Below are 5,530 nucleotides of genomic sequence, written 5' to 3'. Positions count from 1 at the left end.
GTTTTACAGTGTCTGCTCTCAGGAACCAACCACCTGTGTCTTGTGGTGAATAACTGGATGGAAAAAACTGTAAACTGTATGTAACTTCTAAGGATATGAGAGGTTAAGTACGTTGCAATAATCTTGAAAGTGAGCTTTGAGATCTGTGAATGTGACTTATAAAGGCCATAAAAAGTGCTTTAAATGCAATTTATAAAGGTCTAAGGAGTCTCTTTCCTTTCTGCCTCTGCCATGCCATCCAAACTGAGGAAGACCTGGAAACTCCGGGGCCACCTGAGCTGAGGCCATGGTTGCATCTGGAAAACACATTGAGCACCCAGGAGGCCACAGGAACGCTGGAGGCATGCATCTCCTCAGGATGAACTTCCACAAGTGTCACCCAGGTCACTCAGGCAAAGTTGGTGTGAGGCATTACCACCTGAAGAGGAACCAGAGCTTCTGCCCAACTGTCAGCTTGGATAAATTGTGGACGTTGGTCAGCGAGCAGACATGGTTCAATGCAGCTAAAACCAAGCCTGGAGCTGCTCCCATCACTGATGTTGTGTGATCAGGCTACCACACAGTTCTGGGGAAGGGAAAGCTCCCAAAGCAATCCTTCTCCTCCCTTGCCCTGACTTTATCAGTCTCTCCCATGGTTATGTCAACAGCATCAACCAACAGGCAAGGGAACAACAGGTCCTTAGGATGGAGAGGCAGGAATGGAGTTGGCTCCCATTCCTTGCATTCCAACTGTTTTACCATGGGGCCTCCATCCACAGGGTAGGTCCCTGGCTCAGCTCAGGGGGAAGAACTCACTCATCCTCCTCCCTCAGCTCTCACTGAGTGACCCTGCACCAGGAGGCTGTGCTGTTTGCATTTTGTCAACTCCACACAAACTGAGACATATATAAGAAGAGGATCCTGAATTGAAAAATTACATCCATCCAGGACGCTTTTGGGAAACTCTATAAGGCATTTTAAAAATTATTATTAATGATCAGTATGGAAGGGCTCAGCCCACTCTAGGTGTTCTTGGCTGGTGATCAGGGATTGTATAAGAAAGCAGGCTGAGCAAGCCATGAGCTACAAAGCTATTAGCACTGGTCCCCAAGGTCTCTTCTTCACTTCCTCCTTTAGAATCCTCTCAAGGTCCTGCTGTGAATCTCTTCAATGATAGACTGTGATGTGGAAGTGTAAACTGAAAGAAATCCTTTCTTCCTCAAGTTGCTGTTGGTCATGGGGTCTTATCACAGCAATGGAAACCCTCACAGGTGCACAAGGGCCTCACTCTGCTCCCTGCAGACACCACCCTCTCCTGCAGCTCAGCTCCTGCCCCTCCCTTGCCCTGGAGCAGCACCACTTTATAGCTCCTGGGGATCTGATGCCCTCTCTGACCCCCTGAGATAGCAGGAATTATCTGGCAGGACTCATTTCCATTGGGTGGCAGAATCCTGGGAAACCAACCAGCTCTGCTGTCCCTGGTTGTAAAGTCCGCGCAGCCCGAGGGCCTCAGATGCCTTGTGTTTCAGATGGAGAAATGACGCTGCGAATGCTGCTCCTGCTGCTGGCAGCCTCCCTGAAACTGACTGAGACCAGCTCGGGTCAGTGCCGGGTCGGGAGGGAAACAGCGTCTGCGGGGAGGGGCGGGGGTGGCAACGGGGAAGTCGCGTCTCCGCGTCGCCCACCAGACCCTCCGCCCCTTCTCCACCGGGTCTTGAGCCCCGCGTCCTGCTCCCCTCCCGGCCCGCGCACCCGGCCGGGGCCCGGGGAGGAGATCGGGGTCTCACCGCGCGCCATCCCCAGGCTCACACACGCTGCGGTATTTCCACACCGCCGTGTCCCGGCCCGGCCTCAGGGAGCCCCGGTTCATTATCGTCGGCTACGTGGACGACATGCAGTTCGTGCGCTTCGACAGCGACGCGAAGAATCCGAGGATGGAGCCGCGGGCACCGTGGATGGAGCAGGAGGGGCCGGAGTATTGGGAGCGGAACACGCACAGCCAAGGGCAACGAGCAGAGTTTCCGAGTGAGCCTGAGGAACCTGCTCAGCTACTACAACCAGAGCGCGGGCGGTGAGTGACCCCGGGTCGGAGGTCACGACCCCTCCACGTCCCGACACAGGGCCGGGAGATGTCCCTGGTCCAAGGTCCGAAGTTCGGTTTCGGAACCAATCCGGGACTGGTTTCCCTTTCCGTTTGGAGGAGTCTGCGAGTGGGCGGAACCGGGGCGGGGGCGGGGGCAGGTGGACAGGGCTGACGGCGGGATCCCGCAGGCTCTCACACTTTCCAGTGGTTGTTGGGCTGTGACATGGGGTCAGATGGGAGCCTCCTCCGCGGGTATGAGCAGACCGCCTATGACGGCCGCGATTACCTAGCCCTGAACGAAGACCTGAAAACGTGGACAGCGGCGGACCTAGCAGCGCTGATCACCCGACGCAAGTTGGAGCAGGATGGTCTTGCAGAGAGGCGTAGGGCCTACCTGGAGGGCGCGTGCGTGGAGTGGCTCCGCAGATACCTGGAGCTCGGGAAGGAGACGCTGCTACGCAAAGGTGCAGGGGCCGCGGGCAGCTCCTCCCTCTGCCCTCGGGCTGGGGCTCAGTCCTGGGGAAGAAGAAACCCTCAGCTGGGGTGATGCCCCTGTCTCAGAGGGGAGACAGTGTCCCTGGGTCTCCTGATCCCTCATCACAGTGACTGCACTGACTCTCCCAGGGCTCAGCCTTCTCCCTGGACAGTGCCCAGGCTGTCTCAGGAGGGAAGGAGAGAATTTCCCTGAGGTAAACAACAGCTGCTCCCTTCAGTTCCCCTGTAACCTCTGTCAGCCATGGCTTCTCCCAGGCTGGGTTCTCTGTCCACACCCACTGTGTGTGGACACTGACTCCTGTCCTGCTGAGTGTGTCAGCCCTTACACCTCAGGACCGGAAGTCTCCTTTACCTGATAAGAGACATGGACTCCCCTACACTAGGTTGCTTCCCCCAGTTTCTAGAACTTTCCAAAGAATACATTCTCCCAGATCCCTCCCTGTGTGTCAATTGCATCCCTTCCACAATCTAATTCTCTCTATCTCTTTTCTTTTTCTTCTTTCTTTTTTCTTTACTTTTTTTTTTTTTTTGAGGCCTTATTTTGTTTCTAGTGAGTTTTTGTCTGCACTGGAGTAATCCTGTTTCTCCATGCCCTTGTATTATCATTTGTATCAGTCTCCACAGGTTGCAGGGGAGACTGCTAGCCTGGATAATTAGGCAAGTTAAATCAGGGTTCTCTTTAAAGGAGAGATTCTTGTGAACTGAGACTGTTTCCTGTCAGAACTAAACATCCAGAAGCCTCCTGCTCTTCCTCTGCCCCCACAAATTACAGTGCTCCCCCCAGTGAATCAGGACTTGGACTCTGAGAGACAGGGTCTTCTGCAATCCAGGGCTGGAGTGAGAGGGAAGATCACACACCCTGTGAGCCCACTGTGTTCCAGTGAGTGCTGCACTGCGGTCCACAGCTCACTCCAGGGATCCTGTGTGACACACCTCTACCTTGTCCTCCGGAGTCAGGGGCAGGGAGTCATTTTATCTGGCTACACACTTAGTGATGGCTGTTCACTTGGACTGACAGTTAATATTGGTCAGCAAGATGACCACAGTGGCAGTCTCAGTGGTGACATCCTTCCAGTGGCATATGGCCCTAATTTCTGATTTTGAGATGAACTCAAACACATAATAAATTACTTATTTTCCATTCCCTCTTTCATTCTGTGACTACGTCTCTCATGCTATAGAACATCACATAAGGATGGCCATGTTGACCCACTGGCTTATGTGGATTCCCTCTTGGCTTCTGAGTCCCAACAGAAAATATGCAGTTCTGTGCTGAGGGGACCAGCTCTACCTGCAGGTCACTAGTGCCATGACAGTTGAAGTGTCAGACACATAGTTCACTGTCATCATTGATTTAACTGAGTCTTGTGTAGATTTCAGTTTGTCTTGTTAATCCTGTGATTTCTTAAATCTTCCACACAGATCCCCCAAAGGCACATGTGACCCATCACCCCAGATCTCATGGTGATGTCACCCTGAGGTGCTGGGCCCTGGGCTTCTACCCTGCTGACATCACCCTGACCTGGCAGTTGAATGGGGAGGAGCTGACCCAGGACATGGAGCTTGTGGAGACCAGGCCTGCAGGGGATGGAACCTTCCAGAAGTGGGCATCTGTGGTGGTGCCTCTTGGGAAGGAGCAGAATTACACATGTTATGTGTACCATGAGGGGCTGCCTGAGCCCCTCACCCTGAGATGGGGTAAGGAGGGTGTGGGTGCAGAGCTTGGGTCAGGGAAATCTGGAGCCTTCTGCAGACCCTGAGCTGGTCAGGGCTGAGAGCTGGGGTCATGACCCTCACCTTCATTTGCTGTACCTGTCCTTCCCAGAGCCTCCTCCATTCACTGTCTCAAACATGGTGACCATTGCTGTTCTGGTTGTCCTTGGAGCTGTGATAGTCACTGGAGCTGTGGTGGCTTTTGTGATGAAGAGGAGAAGAAACACAGGTAGGAAAGGGCAGGGTCTGAGTTTTCTCTCAGCCTCCTTTAGAGTGTGCTCTGCTCATCAATGGTGAACACAGCCACACCCGCATTGCTACTGTCTCTAAATGGGTGTACTGTCAGTTCTGGGAACTTCTTAGTGTCAAGATCTTCCTTGAACTCTCACAGCTTTTCTTCTCACAGGTGGAAAAGGAGGGGCCTATGCTCCAGCTCCAGGTTAGTGTGGGGACAGGATTGTCCTGGGGGACATTGGAGTGAAGCTGGAGATGTTGGGAGCTCTGGGAATCCATAATATCTCCTCCAGAGAAATCTTCTGGGTGCCTCAGTTGTACCATGATATGAATACACACATGTACATATGCATATACATTTGTTTTGTTTTATCCTAGGCAGAGAAGGCTCCCAGAGCTCTGATACGTCTCTCCCAGATTGTAAAGGTAGCACTCTAGGGTCTGATTTGAGAGGGGCAATGTGGACATGATTGGGTTTCAGGGACTCCCAGAATCCCCTGTGAGCTGTGGGTTGTTGGGATGTTGTCTTCACAGTGATGGGTCATGACTCTCATTCCCTAGCATGAAGACAGCTGCCTGGAGTGGACTGAGTGACAGACGATGTGTTCAGGTCTCTCCTGTGACATCCAGAGCCCTCAGTTTTCTTTACACAACGTTGTCAGATGTTCCCTGTGAGCGTATGGGTTCAGTGTGAAGAATTGTGGAGCCCAGCCTGCCCTGCACACAGGACCCTGTCCCTGCACTGCCCCATGTTCCCTTCCACAGCCAACCTTGCTGCTCCAGCCAAACACTGGAAGACATCTGCATCCTGTCAGCTCCATGCTGCCCTGAGCTGCAGCTCCTCACTTCCACACTGAGATTTAGAATCTGAATGGGACCTTGATTGTTCACATCCTGACCTAGGGTTGATTTCTTGTTAATTTCATGGATTGAGAATACTTAGAGTTTTGGTTTGGTTTGATTTTTTTTTCAAGAAATAAATGGCAGATGGAGAACCTTCCAGAATCTGGGTCACTATGCTGTGTG

General features: G+C 52.7%; 1 pseudogene across 1 annotated transcript; it reads left to right on the top strand.

Annotated features, from left to right (window-relative positions):
- Positions 1-1,476: 1,476 nt before the first annotated feature.
- Positions 1,477-4,989, top strand: LOC110288724 (H-2 class I histocompatibility antigen, Q7 alpha chain-like; annotated as a pseudogene). Its single transcript, XR_015046005.1, has 7 exons — positions 1,477-1,580; positions 1,783-2,050; positions 2,251-2,526; positions 3,980-4,255; positions 4,383-4,499; positions 4,677-4,709; positions 4,883-4,989. The product of XR_015046005.1 is annotated as an H-2 class I histocompatibility antigen, Q7 alpha chain-like (transcript).
- The last annotated feature ends 541 nt before the right edge of the window (positions 4,990-5,530 follow it).

The sequence above is a fragment of the Mus caroli genome, unplaced genomic scaffold (genome assembly GCF_978045245.1).
Source record: "Mus caroli unplaced genomic scaffold, Mus_caroli_1 scaffold_18, whole genome shotgun sequence".
Taxonomy (NCBI): Eukaryota; Metazoa; Chordata; class Mammalia; order Rodentia; family Muridae; genus Mus; species Mus caroli.
Note: the sequence above shows the minus strand (reverse complement) of the source record. Positions and strands in the feature narration are given on the sequence as shown.